This window comes from Rattus norvegicus, chromosome 7 (genome assembly GCF_036323735.1).
Source record: "Rattus norvegicus strain BN/NHsdMcwi chromosome 7, GRCr8, whole genome shotgun sequence".
Classification (NCBI taxonomy): Eukaryota; Metazoa; Chordata; class Mammalia; order Rodentia; family Muridae; genus Rattus; species Rattus norvegicus.
The window spans coordinates 12,082,500-12,097,500 of record NC_086025.1 but is presented as its reverse complement, the minus strand read 5'-3'; the positions used below and the strand labels follow the sequence as shown (position 1 = coordinate 12,097,500).

The 15,001-nt window shown below is 47.6% G+C and overlaps 1 protein-coding gene and 1 long non-coding RNA gene across 3 annotated transcripts in view; one reads left to right on the top strand and one right to left on the bottom strand.

Annotated features, from left to right (window-relative positions):
• Cyp4f39 (cytochrome P450, family 4, subfamily f, polypeptide 39) overlaps positions 1-14,680 on the bottom strand; it is a 73,256-nt gene extending 58,576 nt beyond the window's left edge. The window contains exon 1 of one of the 2 annotated variants that reach the window (XM_006241092.3): positions 13,489-14,680. The gene's annotated coding sequence lies outside the window, so the exon portion shown is untranslated. The remainder of the gene's footprint in view (positions 1-13,488) is intronic. The other variant, NM_001399679.1, reaches the window with a different exon arrangement.
• LOC134479822 (uncharacterized) lies at positions 2,795-7,429 on the top strand. Its single transcript, XR_010053573.1, has 2 exons — positions 2,795-4,956; positions 6,148-7,429. It is a non-coding gene; the product is annotated as an uncharacterized LOC134479822 (long non-coding RNA).
• Positions 14,681-15,001: the final 321 nt, after the last annotated feature.

Genomic DNA, 15,001 nt, shown 5'->3' with positions numbered 1-15,001 from the left:
TCATGTGGAACCCAGGGTATGGAGGGTAAATTCAGGTTGTAAGGTTCGATAGCAGTACTGTTACCCCACTCCCACCCCACCCCCAGCCATCATGCCAGCCAAACCATAAGGTTTTTTTTAAATATATTTAAATAAAATAAGCTGATTAAGACAGTGTATGCCTATACGTCAAAACACTTGGGAGGCAGAAGCAAGATCAGTCTCAAGGCATATGAAATTAAAGGCCGGCCTGGATTATATGAGATCCTGTCCCAAAAATAATTAATAGCTAATAAATAGCTAAGAAAATAATAAATAAAGTTTTGTCCTATTTATTTCTATCAGTAAGTGACATGTAGGCAGTGGAAAATAAGTTGATAGATTCACATTCCAATAATTTCTTTGCCACAATCAAGGGATAAACACACTACTGTACCCATTGTAGAGATAGAGAAAATGAGGCTTACAAAAAGGAAGGGTCTTCCTAGGCAACTGGAAAGCCTGTATTGAAACTGGGGTCTCCTAGAACCTAACACATATTTCTTCAGGCCAAGGAAGGCACACAGGTGGCATACACCCACATCGAAGTCACGGCCCCAGCACGATGACTCAGAAGGAGGACAGAGAACAGGATTCCAGAGGTTGGCCATCTTGACCTAGAACTTTTTCTCTGCCCAGAGGAGCCTAGCTGAAAGGCCCACAGCTAAGAGGCGGGCCCTTTGTTCTGGGCGTAAACCCATGTCACCCCTTATCCAGAGCACTCACTCATGGTCTAGAATGGATGAAGCCAGAAAAAAAGATGGTCCCAAGTTCTCAAGGTCAAGGATGAGCCTTTCTTGGAGTCTCAGGGAACAAAGGAACTGGGGAAGCCAGAGAAGAAAGGATGAGTTTCTGGAAGGGGGCCCATCGCCAACGGACTTTGAAGAATCTATAGGAGCCTACAGGGTCAAGTTAAAAAGCTTGTGAGTATGTTTTAAATTTTTCTTAGCATATATCTTCATTCAACATATTGGAAACCTTAAGGGACGTTCACTGAAGTCAGTCAGGTTCTCTGACTTTATTCACCACCATTACTCTCTTCTATCCCATAGTCCCTGTACTGTCACGTTGTATAATATCACACACATGCACACAGACACATGTAAGCACGTATGCACACATGCACACATTTTCATTATCTCTTGATTGATAGACATTTGGTAGCTTCTGTTCCCCAGCTACCATGAATACAGCTGCAGTGAGCACGGGTGAGTCTCTATGGTACGCTGACGTAGGGTCCCTCTGATGTATGCCCAGGAGCCAAATCCTGTGGAGATCCCACGTTTAGTTTTTTGAGAAAAATTTCAAATGTCCATAGTGGCAGCACCAATTTAAACTCCCACCCCAGCAGTGTATACGGTTCCTGTTTCCAAGCAATGCCTTCCGGCATTTGCCATCCTTTATTTTCCTTTAAAAATTGGATAACTCATTAACTTAGTGGGTGTGCGCATGTGCATGAGAACAGCCTTCACGCTTATCTCGAGGTAAGAGGAAACCAGGTGGGAGTCAGGTCTTCCCTTCCACCAGGCGAGCTCTGAGGACTGAATTCAAGCTGCCAGGTGTGCCGGCAAGTGTATTTACCCACCGAGCCATCTTGCCTGCCTCTGTTTCCTTGATGACTGCCATTCTGACTGGGGTATAGTGGAGAATGGGGGTATGTTACACACTCATTTTATTAGTTGGCATGTAGAGTTATGAAGGCCATGGGAAAAGGAAATTGGCGTTATTGAGCACAATTTACTCACTTACCCACTTCTAAGAGTATAAACAGCCTATTATAATCCCATACTATCAACCAGGGCAATGTGTAGTGGTTTTGAGTATGTTTCGCCCAGAGAGTGGCACTATTTGGAGACGTAGCCCTGATGGAGTAGGTGTGTCACTGTGGGAGTGGGCTTTAACGACCCTCTTCCTGGAGGCCTGGAGGCTAATCTTTTCCTGTTTGCCTCTGGATGAAAATGTAGACCTCTCAGCTCCTGCTGCAGCACCCCTGCCTGGATGCTACCATTCTCCTGCCTTGATGATACCGGACTGAACCTTTGAACCTGTAAGCCAGCTCTAATTAAATGTCATCCTTATAAGAGTTGCCTTGGTCGGGGTTGGGGATTTAGCTCAGTGGTAGAGCTCTTACCTAGCTCTACCACTGAGAGCGGTCCCCAGCTCCGAAAAGTAGAAAAAAAAAAAAAAAAAAAAAAAAGAGTTGCCTTGGTCATGGCAGTAAAACCCAAACTAAGATATGATGTTCCGACTTTAAATGGCAAAAACAAATAAATAAGGGGTTGGGGATTTAGCTCAGTGGTAGAGCGCTTGCTTAGCAAGCGCAAGGCCCTGGGTTCGGTCCCCAGCTCCGGACCAAATAAATAAATAAATAAATAAATAAATAAATAAATAAATAAATAGAATATAGTCATGCCAGAAAGATGGCTCAGCAGGTAAAAGTACCTGTTGCCTAAGCATGAGTTCAATCCGTGGCACCCCACGGAGTTGTCCTCTAATCTCCAGAGGCATGCCACAGCACTTGCTAATAAAACAAAGTTTGAGACAAGGTCCCACTATGTAGCCCTAACTGGTTTCGAACTTGTGTAGACTAGTCTGGCCTCCAATTCACAGATCCTCCTGCCTCTGCCTTCCACGTACTGAGACCGAAGGCAGGCGCCACTATGCCCAACCTAAATACATACTTCCACATCTGCAATCCTTGGACTCAAGAAGCAAGAGAATCACCCACAAATTCTTAGGCAGCCTGGGCTATGAAGCAAATCGGGGCCAACCAGGATTACATAGTAACAAACAAACAAAACGCAAAACAAAAAGAGAATGTGTGCCAATGGACTAATGTGCAAAAAAGTTACATATTTTACTTTTTTATTTTTTTTTTTATAATATGTGCATTGACTGTCCAAGGCCGGCCAGGACTATGCAGTGAGATCCAGGCCAGCTTCTGCTACTGTGAGACTCTGTCTCAAGAAACAGGATGCAGGAATTCTGAATAAGACGGCAGAGGAGAAGCCTCACCACTTAAACTCTGGAAGAGAAAACAGCAAAGGGAGTGGCTAAAAAGCTCCTACCTGGCAAAATACAAGATTAATTAAGTTCGCCCCCACCTTGGCCAGAGAAGATTTCTTTCTGCTGTGGGCAGCAGTTAGAGAAGAAGGCGAAGAGTAAGTGTTTGTGAATGTCTAATCCATCTACGCTCGCTCCTCCCTCCGAGGTGTACGAGGAGGCGGGGCGAACCGAACATCCCGGAAGAAGGGGTGAGAAAAATGTAAGAGCTGCAGGCCTGGGAGGGAGCTGTCCACGGGATGTGACAGGTCGTCTGCTGCACTCCGGGACCCTCAGCAACTGTGGTTTCCTGCACAAGCTCAAGCCAGTCAGAACTTCCACCGTGAAAAGAAGAGGGGCTGCTGGCAGCTGATGGCTCTGAGGAAGAGAAAGTCCGGCTTTTTCCTGAGTGTGGCCTCTTGAAGATTGCCCTGGATCCAGACGGCGCCAAACCCTTTCCTACAGGAGCAGTTCCGACTGGACTTAGTGGGTTGCTCTTAAAAGAAAAGAAAATGAAGTGGGAAGGATAGAGGAAGGATCTGGGATAAATTGGTATGATCGAAAGAAGGAAATTCTCAAAGAATGGGTAAAAAAAAAATTTTTTTTTTTGGAAAGGGAAGGGAAGCCTAGCATCATGGTGGAGTCTGCCTGTGATCAGGGGGATGGACAGATGGCACTGGGACTAAGCACCGTCTGCTCTTCCAGAGGACTTGGATTTGATTTTCAGCACCCACATGGCCACTCGCCTCTGTCCGTAACTCAGGAAATTAGACACCCTCTCTGGACCCTGTGGGCTCTGTACGAACACGGTGCGCAGGCATACATGCGGGTGAATTATCTAAGGCATAGCAATAAATTATAAAAAGTAACACAACAATAAATAATAATCTGTTTCACCTGGTGCAAGCCTTTAGCCCCAGCACTCAGGAAGCAGACACAGATGGCTCTCTGTGAGTTCAAGGCCAGCCTGGTGTACAGTACTAGTTCCAGGACAGCTGAGGCAACACAGAGAAACCCTATCTGGGGATGGGGAGAGGAACAGATGGTGGAAAGATGGATCAGTGGTTAGGGCACACGCCTTTAATCCCAGCACTCAGGAGGCAGAGGCAGGCGGATCTCTGTGAGTTCAAAGCCAGCCTGGTCTACAGAGTGAGTTCCAGGACAGCCAAGGCTACAACAGAAAAACCTTGTCTTGAAAAACAAACAACAACAAACAAAACAAAAACTCTCTCTTGGACAGTATCTTATGCAGACCAGGATGACAACTTGATGTGTAGCTGAATCTGGCCTGAACTTCTGACCCTCCTATCTCCACCTCTCCAGTCAGTGTGTCTGTCTTCTGTGTTCCTTTTTGGAGGAGATGATGTCATGCTAGCCTGTAGGCATGGGCTGCTATTTCCTGGGGAGAAGCACCCTCCAGGCCCACTTACCCCACCCAACCGGGGCCTCTAGCTCCCCGTCAAGGGCCGAGCTCACAGGTCCCACGTCTTCAATTACAAAACTTCTTTCCAATACCAGGATGAGATGCCTGCATGATTAAATCTCTCCCCTCCCTTCCAGAAACTCCGCTCCAACCACCTACTGCCTATTGGAGACTGCCAGAGGCAGAGTCAGCAGCTCTGACAGCAAACAGCTTTTCCCCTTTGGCACCCTGGACTCCTCTAATTCCTGTGCTGGCCTAAATGAGCTTAGAGGGCTTGGCAGCTGCTCCAGATGGGCTCCAGTCCCATCCCCGAGGCCCGGAAGCCCACAGGAATCTGGGGGCGCTCCAGATGAGGAAATAATGGACTCCTGAGAGCCTGGCTTTGCCTCAGATGTGGGAGTCCTGACACCCAGTTAATGAAATAGATTACTCCGATTGGCTAGACTCTGCCGTCGCTGGGGCCTCCGAGACAGGTGTGTAGGGCAGAGAACCCTGAGCACGCCCTCCCAGGGCCCTGCTCCTCAGTCACATCCCACACAGTGTCGGATCTCTACGGCCGGCCGGCCGGATTTCACGTTGCCGGTGACTATGGGAGGTCCTTCCCTTCGGTTCTCAAGGAGGACTGAACGGAGTGGGGGGAGGAGTCGGGAGTGGAGTTGGGGGTTGGGGGTGGGGAAGGCATGAAGCTACTTACTAGAATTAGAGGTAGACGAGGAATTTATTAAATGTTTTAAATTAGCCTTTACTATTTGAGAATTTCATACATGCATACGATGCATTTTCATCGAAGCTCCCGATCCCATCGATTCCTGCCTTATCCCCCTACGGAGCTCCCTCTCAATTCCATGGAATTTTTTTTTTAACCCAGTGAGTTAACATTAAATGTTGCCTGAACCTGCATGAATGTAGGGCCACCTCCTGGGGCATGGGCAGCCTGACTCACCCCCTCCCATCAGCCACCGCTCTACTATTGACAAACAGCCTCTCGACTAGGGTAGGACAACCTGACCACCACTTCGTGCTGCAATTCTGCCTGCCTGCCATTGCGTATGCATCTCAGCCACCATGAGTTCCTGTGTGCCAGGTGTCCCTCGTCATGTCCAGAAAACTGTTTCGTGGGTATTATCTATGACCTCTGGTTCTTGCAATCCTTCCACCCCCTCTTCTTCCAAGATCCCAAATCCCTGGGAGGAGGGTGAGTGACCCACTTGCTGAACACCCGGGTATCTCTTCTTCTCCCACTGTTAGTCGCACTGAGAGGGGTGAGGCAGGCTGACTCCACGACAGGCTGCAAATGGTCAGTTAAGGAGACTAGGTCTAAGAATTGGGCAAGTCCAGGCAAGCCCAGGCAGGTCAATTACTAATCTGAAGAAAACCCCAGGCTCCAGCCTTCACGCCCTGATAATGTTTCCAGAATGCCTACAGATAGAGTAAGATAAGGCTCGACTACGGGGAACTCCAATGTGCTTTAAATCAACCGGTGTGAGCTCACTTGGATCTCTCTCCATTTTGGACTTGGGGATCCCTGCAGGCAGGTCTTTTGCAGAATTAAACGCTCCTTGCTTTTGCATACTACTTGATGCTTGGGTATCATTCTTCAGAGAACAGCGGACCCTTCCATTAGGACTCTGTATTAATACTTTTAAATGTTCTTTCTTTTATAGATTGGGGAAGGGCATGTACATGGAGGTCATATGTATGGAGGTCAGAGGACAATGGCAGGAGCTGCTTCTTCCCTCCCACCACATAGGCTTCATGGAACTCAAGTCTTCAAGCTTCAAAGTAATCACCTTCACCCACTGAGCCATGTCATCCGCCAGGTGTGTGTGTGTGTGTGTGTGTGTGCGTGTGTGTATGTGTGCGTGTGTGTATGTGTGCATGTGCATGTGTGTGCATGCGTATGTGTATGTGCGCGTGTGTGTATGTGTGCATGTGCATGTGTGTGCATGCGTATGTGTGTGTGCGTGTGTGTATGTATGTGTGTGCGTGCGTGTGTGTGCGCACGAGTGTGTATGTGTGTGCGCGTGTGTGTGTGCGCGTGCGTGTGTGCGTGCATGTGTGTATGTGTGCATGTGCGTGTGTGTGCGCGCGTGTGTGCATGTGTGTGCGTGTGTGCGTGCATGTGTGTATGTGTGCATGTGCGTGTGTGTGCGCGCGTGTGTGCATGTGTGTGCATGTGTGTGTGCATGTGTGTATGTGTGCATGTGCGTGTGTGTGCATGCGTATGTGTATGTGTGCGCATGTGTGTGTGTGCGCGTGTGTGTGTATGTGTGTGTGCATGTGTGTGTGTGTGCGTGTGTGTGTATGTGTGTGCGCGCGTGCGAGTGTGTGTGTGTGTGAATTTGTTTGTTTTATTTGTGTGAATACTTTACCTGCACGTACGTCTATACACTACGTGCCTATCTGGCTCCTGCAGAGATCAGAAGTAAATATCAGCTCATCTGGAACTGGAGTTACTGATGAGAGGCAGGATGTGTGTTCTGGGACCCAAACCCAGGTACTCTGCAAGGGCAGGTGTTCCTAACCACCTCTCTAGGTTATGTTGACTGACTGACTGACTGACTGACTGACTGACTGACTGACACCTGTGTGTGAATACTGAAGGTCAGAAGACAATTGAGGGATTAGTTCTCTTCTCCCACCACGTGGATTGGAGGGGGACACGCAATTAAAATCGCGTTGTCAGGCTTGATAGCAGGTGCCTTCCCCTCCAGGGACGGTTTGAATAAGAATGGCCCCACAGTCTCCTATATTAGAGTGCTTAGTCCCTAGAGAGCAGCACTGTTAAAAAGACTAAGAGATACGGCTTTGTTGGAGGAAACATGGTACTTGGGGTAGGCTTTGAGCTCATGCCAAACCCAATCTCTCTCTCTCTCTCTCTCTCTCTCTCTCTCTCTCTCTCTCTCTCTCTCTCTCTCTCTCTGTATCATGATGTAGCTCTCCAACTCCTTATCCAGAACCATGCCTGCTGCCATGCTCCCTGTCGTGATGATAATGGACTAAACCTCTGAAACTGTAAACAAGCCCCCATTTAAAAAAAAAAAATCTTTCTTTTATAAGAGTTGCCACGGGGCTGGGGATTTAGCTCAGTGGTAGAGCGCTTACCTAGGAAGCGTAAGGCCCTGGGTTCGGTCCCCAGCTCCGGAAAAAAAAAAAAAAAAAAGAGTTGCCACAGTCATGGTGTCTCTTCACAGTAATAGAACAGTGACTAACACACACACACACGCGCGCGCGCGCGCGCACAGAGAGAGAGAGTTTGGTATTTTTATACCCATTAAAAATTTTGAGTTGGGCTTTTTTTTTCCCTCTCTCTCTCTTCTCCCTCTCTTACCCACCTCCCCCCACCCCCGCTTGTCTCTGCCATCCCAATAAACCTCCACGTGGAAAAAAAAATTTTTTTTGAGTTGGGATGGGAGTGTAAATGCTTAGCACGCATGACAATCCTATCTCCAGCAACAAAACTCAAATAAAAATAGTTCACCTATTCAAAAACTATGTAAACGGTTTTATCAAATAAATTTTATATACGGCAGAAAAATGTTTACGAAAACAGTCAGCCCCTTGGCTGACTCGATTCGGTGACATATGTAAGTACAATCTAGAGCTGAATTAAAAAACAGAGACACAGGGCTGGAGAGATGGCCCAGCGGTTAAGAGCACTGACTCCTCTTCCAGAGGTACTGAGTTCAATTCCCAGTGGTTACATGGTGACTCACAGCCATCTGTAATGGGACCTGATGCCCTCTTCTGGTGTGTGTGAGGCCAGCGACAGTGTACTCACATACATAAAATAAATACATCTTAGAGAGGGGGGTGGACTAGAAGAGCCCCGGTCTAGAACCTCCAGTGAGGAGCTGAGAGTTTGACTCACTAATGGAGATCCTTACCCGGCACTGAAGAAAAGGCTTTTTAAAATCTCAACTCCGGGGCTAGAGAGTGAGTGGTTCAATGCTTAAGAGCACTGGCTGCTTTTCCAGATGACACAGGTTTTTTTTTTTTTTTTTTCTTTTTTCTTTTTTTTTCCAGAGCTGGGGACCGAACCCAGGGCCTTGCGCTTGCTAGGCAAGCGCTCTACCACTGAGCTAAATCCCCAACCCCAGGACACAGGTTTGATACCCGGCACACACTGTAACTATTCCATGGGATCTGACACTCTCTTCTGCCCTACAACTGCATGTCCTGCACAAACTTACATATACACCCATATTTTTACTGTATTTATTTTATGTATGAGCGCTCTGCTGCATGTACACTTACATTCCAGAAGAGGGCATCAGATCCCTTTCTAGATGGTCATGAACCACTTCATCAGTGCTGGGAATTGAACTCAGGACCTCTGGAAGAGCAACCAATGCTCTTATCTGGCTGAGCCATCCCTCCAGCCCATATAAATATAAATAAGGATATCTAAAAAGAAAAATTCAACTTGGGACAGAGCACAGTGGCACATACTTCAATCCTACCACTCTGAAGACAAAGGCAGGTGGAGCTCTTTGAGTTTGAGGCCACCTTGGTCTACATAGTGAGTCTTTGTCTCGATAAAAAAACATAATAAAATGAAAAAAAAAATCTTGAGGTGGTAAGATGGGTTAGTTGGTGACGGTACTTCCTGCCAAGCCTAGTGGCCTGAGTTCAATCATTGGAACAGACCCTCATGGTTAAGGAGAGAACCAACTCACAGGGGTTTCCTTTGACCACTCCATTAGTCCTGAGGAGAAGCCTTCTCCACACATCATCATCATCATCATTACCATCACCATCACCATCATCACCATCATCATTATCAAGGGTTTTGCAATGATTACCATGACTCCTACCACAGTAGACTTTGACTCGATTTGTTTCTAGGAAGCAGAATTCGCAGAGCTGGGGAATGAACCTAGGGCCTTAGTATGTACTAAGCAAACACTCTATCACTGAGTTATATCCATACCCCCTTAGCAGAGGGATAGGGATATCCCTCTTATTTTATTTATTTGTATGCGTGTATATGTGTTTTGGTGTGTGTGTGTGTGTGTGTGTGTTTCCGGGGCGTGTTTTAGTGTGTGTGTGTGTGTTTTGTGGGTGTGTGTGGGTGTGTGTTTTGGGGGTGTTTTGGCATGTGTTTTGGGGTATATGTTTTCGGGGTATGTGTTTTGGGGGGGTGTTTTGGGGGGTGTGTGTGTGTGTATGTGTGTGTTTGTGTTTGTGTTTGTGGATGTGCTATGGTATACACGCAGAGGTCAGTTCTCCCCCTCTACCCTGTGAATTCTGGAGACCTTGCCATCTCACAAGCCCCATAATGAATGTTCCTAACTATGATCCTGATTACAAGTTTAACCCTGCTTCAAGTTTCTTCCCACCTGACTCTGATCCTTCAGAGAGCCCCTAGGCTCTGCCAGTGCTCCAGGTTTTGGCCAGTGTCTGTTTGCCTGAGACCCTGGCTTACTGACTGACAGACAGCCTGGAGATGCTGGCCTCTCCTTACAGGCAGGCCTCAAGAATTAGGAGGGCAGCTTGGGGAGTGGGGTGATTCATCATGGAATCTCCAGATTTTCTGCTGCCACCCAAACCTAGCCAAGCCCAGGTGCGTTGGTGACTGGGTGTCTGATGTGTGGGCATGATGTATGTTCATGCGTTTCAGAGCCTAGGCCAGCCTGACCCTGAAGTCTTTCTTACTTAGGTTTTTACATACTAAGCAAACAATTCCTGGCACCTAATTTGTCCTTAGGCTTCCCTTTATCTAGGGGTAACAGAACTGGTCAAAGATAAGATATGGATGTATGGGCCTAAAGACAGCAAAATGGCTCAGTGGGTAAAGGTGCTTGCAGTGGAGCTGGACTACCTGAGTTTGCTCACCTGGACTCACATAGTGGAAGGAAAGGACTCCGGCGATTTGTGCACACACACACACACACACACACACACACACACACATGCTATGGCACACAAAATAAATGACACACAGAAAAATAAGAAGAAGAAGACTAAAGAAAAGACAGGGCAAGCCTTCAGCTTGGGCTACATACGGCGAGGCTGGATCTGATGATACACATCAATAATTCCAGCTATTGCAGAGGATGACACAGGAGGATTGACAGTTCAAGGCTTGCCTAGGCTACAAAATGAGCTCAAGGCATGCCTGGCCAACTCAGTGAAGCCCTATCTCAAAAGGAGAGACAGAGAGAGAGAGAAAGAGAGAGAGGAGAGAGAATTGGGGAGATGGTTTAGTCAACGAAGTTCCTGTAAGGACATTAAGTTCAAACCTTCAGCACCATTGTAAAAAAGCAGATATGATGGCTCATGTCTGTAATTCCAAAACTAGGGGAGACAGACATATCCCCGGAGTTCACTGGCTACCCAACCTAACTGAATCTACAAGTTCCAAGTTCTCTGAGAGAGTCTCCCACAAAATGTAATGTGATAGGAATTGAGGGATAATTCATGTCAACCTATGGCCTCTAAATTCAGGAGCTCACATATGCACGCACACACACATATACACACGCACACACATACACACATGCACACACATACACATGCACACACATACACATGCACACACATACACACACATCACACACATCCCCACGCCCATTTGAACACTTACATACAAAGTACAAATGTTGGGGGGATGGTTTTGTGTACTGTGTATTTCAGATGCTGATCACTGTGCCCAGAGATCTGGTTGCAATGTAGATGTTGACACTGCCATGATTATTTTCCATCACCTCTGATTGGTTAATGAAGTGCTAATCAGCCGGTAGCTGGGCAGGAGAAGAGAATAGGGTAAGACTTCCAATCGCAGTCAGGGGTTCCAAGGACAGACTCAGAAGAGTAGAGAGAAAGAGGGAAAGAAGGAGATGGACTAGGAGGATTCGCCATGAAGTCATGATGAGAGAGCAGCCATGAAGACACACATGAACCAGAGTGAGCCAGGGCAAAACCAAACGGCAAGTTATAGGGCATGTGGCTGGGCAGTAGCAGCCTGGCCAGGTTAGAATAGCTCAGAACCTGCCTAGCTTAGTGCTTGCAGCCAGTTTATAAAAATACCAGGTCTCAGGGACTGGAGAGATGGCTCAGCAGTTAAAAACACTGACTGCTCTTCCAGAGGTCCTGAGTTCAATTACCAGGAGCCACATGGTGACTCAAACCATCTATTATGTAATATGATGCCCTCTTCAGAGATAGCGTACCAACATACAAAATGTTAGGAAACATATAAAATAAATAAATCTTAAAAATATGTATCAGGTCTCTGTGTCGTTTATCCAAGAGCTACAATAAAGTACACTGGGTATAAAAGCTCTCTGTGGTTATTTGGCAGCAAAGGAGGCAAAGAAAACCCACCATAATTTCATTTACATACACACACAACTTTTTTCTGAGAGAAGTTCTCACTGTGTAACCCTGGCTGGCCTGGCACTCATTATGTGGCCGGCTTTGAACTCACGGAGAGCCATATGCACTGCCTTCTGATATTAAAGCCTTGTGCCAGCACACCTAACTAAAAAGGACAGAGAGCACATGGCCCAATGGTGGATCGCTTACTTAGCATGCGCAAGGCACTGAGTTCAGTCCCCAGTACTGATTGAAAGAGAGACTGAGAGGAAAAGGGAGAGGGGCATGGAGGGAGGAAAAGAGGGGGAGGTAAATCTAAGCATTGTGGTACTTGCCAGTAATTCTAGAACTCACATGGTTTATGCAGGAAAGAGTGCCATGAGTTTGAGACCAATTTGGGCTTTGTATCATGTACCAGGCCAGTCAGTGCTCTATACCAAGGCCAGCCAGTGCTCTATACCAAGACTCCATCTCAAGAAACCAGGAAGGGGCTTGGGGATTTAGCTCAGTGGTAGAGCGCTTGCCTAGCAAGCTCAAGGCCCTGGGTTCGGTCCCCAGCTCCGAAAAAAAGAAAAAAAAAAAGAAAAAGAAAAAGAAACCAGGAAGGGGCGGGTATAGAAGTGGGTTCCTTTAATCCCAGTAATTGGTGGGCAGAGTCAGGCAGATCTCTATGAGTTTGAGGCCAGTGTGATCCAAGACAGCCAGGGCTATATAGTGAGACCCTGTCTGAAGAAACGGAAGGAAGGAAGGAAGGAAGGAAGGAAGGAAGGAAGGAAGGAAGGAAGAAAGGAAGGAAGGAAGGAAGAAAGGAAAGAGGGAAGGAAATGGAGGGAGAGAGAGGGAAGGAGGAAGAGGAAACAAACCAGGAAAAGAGGGCAGAGAGAGAGGAAATGTTGACCTTTGATCTCCACACAAGCACACAGGAGTGTGCAAGTACATATACCAACATGTATACAACACACACACACACACACACACACACACACACAAACATAATTAATTTTTAAAGGAAACATAGTGACCCCCTGACACCAGCAATGATACTCTGCTATGCTTGCAGCAGGAGCCTAGCGTAACTGTCCTCTGAGAGGCTTCACCCAGCAGCCAACGGAAACAGATGCAGAGACCCACAGCCAAGCATCAGGCAGAGTTCAAGGAGTCTTGTGGAAGGAAGAGTAGGAGGAAGGACTAGGAGCTGGAGGGGTCAAGGACACCACAATAAAACCTACAGAGTCAACTAACCTGGGTCCATGGGGGCTCAGAGCCTGAACCACAGGTAAAGAGCATGCATGGGCTGGACCCCTGCTCATATGTAGCAGATGTACAGCTTGGTCTTCGTGTGGGTTCCCTAACAATTGGAGGGGGGCCTGTCTCTGACTCTGTTGCCTGCCTTTGGATCCCCTTCTCCTAGCTGGACTGCCTTGTTGGGCTTCCGTGGGAGAGGCTTTGCTTAGCCCTGCTATGACTTGGGCTTGATTGGGGGTGGGGGGCTTTCCCTTCTCTGAGGAGAAGGGGGCATAATGGGGAGAGAAATTTGTGAGGGTAGGGCTGGGAGAAGAGGAAGGTAGGGGCTGCGATTGGGATGTAAAGTGGAGAAAAAAATAAGTGAATTAATAAAAAGAGAACACAGTGAGAGTCTGTCTCAATAAAAAGATTGGAGTTTAGCCCCGGGGTAGAGCACTTACCTAATGTGCAGGGCCCTGGGTTCCACCCGCCCACACAGCAAATAGTAGCCTGGACAGGAGTCCGAGTGAACAGCACCAGGAGACACTAATGTAGACTGTGGACTTCGAATGCCTGATGTGCAAATACAGGCTCATTGATTCTCGCTGGTGTGCCACTCTGAGGTAGGGTGTTGACAAGAGACCGTGCGTGTGTGGGGGGAGGGAGAATGCCTACAGGAACTCTGTATTTTGTGCTCAGCTTTGCCATGAGCTTTAAACGTTTTGGGGAAACCAAGGCAGGAACAGCACTACTTTGGAGCCAGCCTGGGCTACGTAGTGAGACTTCACATCAGATTTTCTTTTAAAAAGTAAAGCGGACTGAGAATCCTGTATTCCCAGCCATCAGGAGCCCGAGGCAGGATTATAAATTCAAGTCAACTTGGCTGTATAGTGAGGCCCTGTTTCAACAGAGGGTGGGGACCAATGATATAGTTGAGGGGTAGAGTGCTAGCCCAGCATGCTTCAGAACCTATCTATTAAATAAATAATAGGCAAATTCTAAAAAAATCAATTTATCTTGGTAACTGGGGTTATCGGTTTTACCAAAGGAAAAGCTTCACCCTGAAGGGACATGCACCCCACACGCTTAGTTCCTAATTTATTTATCTATTCATTGATTTTGTAGGGCTACGTGCTGTGGCTCATGTGGAGGTCACAGGACAACTTTCAGGAGGATGTTTTCTCCTTCCCACCGTGTGGCTTCCAGAGACTGAACTCCGGCCTTCAGTTCGGGTGTCAACAAACGTTTTAACCTGCTGACCCATCTCTCTGTCCCTCGCCCGTACGCGTTAGCAGACAGAGAACCTTCCGTTCCTAGATCTCTGGAAATCTGGGCTTGAGGGACAATATCAATTCACACTCCCATGAGATGTAGAGCCCACTCGAGCTCATGCCTCGGTGACCAATTCCTGAGCTGCCTCACTACACCTCCCTTCATCCTGGGTGGTCTACCGAGAGAGAGAGAGAGAGAGAGAGAGAGAGAGAGAGAGAGAGAGAGAGAGAGAGAGAGACACTGAGGCTGAAGAGCACCCGTTGGTAGAGCGATTGCCTAGCATGAGGGAATCCTTAGGGTCAATCCCCAGCACCATGTAGACTAGCCGCGATGGTGTATGCCTATAATCCTAACATTTGGGTGCTGAGGGAAGAAAATGGCTAAGCTCAAGGTCATCCTTGGCTACATAGGAAGTTACATAGCCTGGGCTACATGCGACCCCGGAGAGAAAGAGGGTGAGGGAGGGAGGTGGGGAGAACACACCTCCGCAGGGGAATTAGAATACGAGGTAAGGGAGCAGGCCCTGGGGTAGTTCCCTGGGGAATTCCAGGTCTGGCTCAGTCTGGGCTTCCCTGGCCTGGCACTGGGACCTGCCTCCTGCTGTTCCTAGCCTGGTGGGCCTCTTAGAAACTTGTAAGGCTGGTTTGAAGGTGGAAGGCCAAGAGAGGAGCAGTTTCCACACCGCCCAGCCTCAGGGAGCCC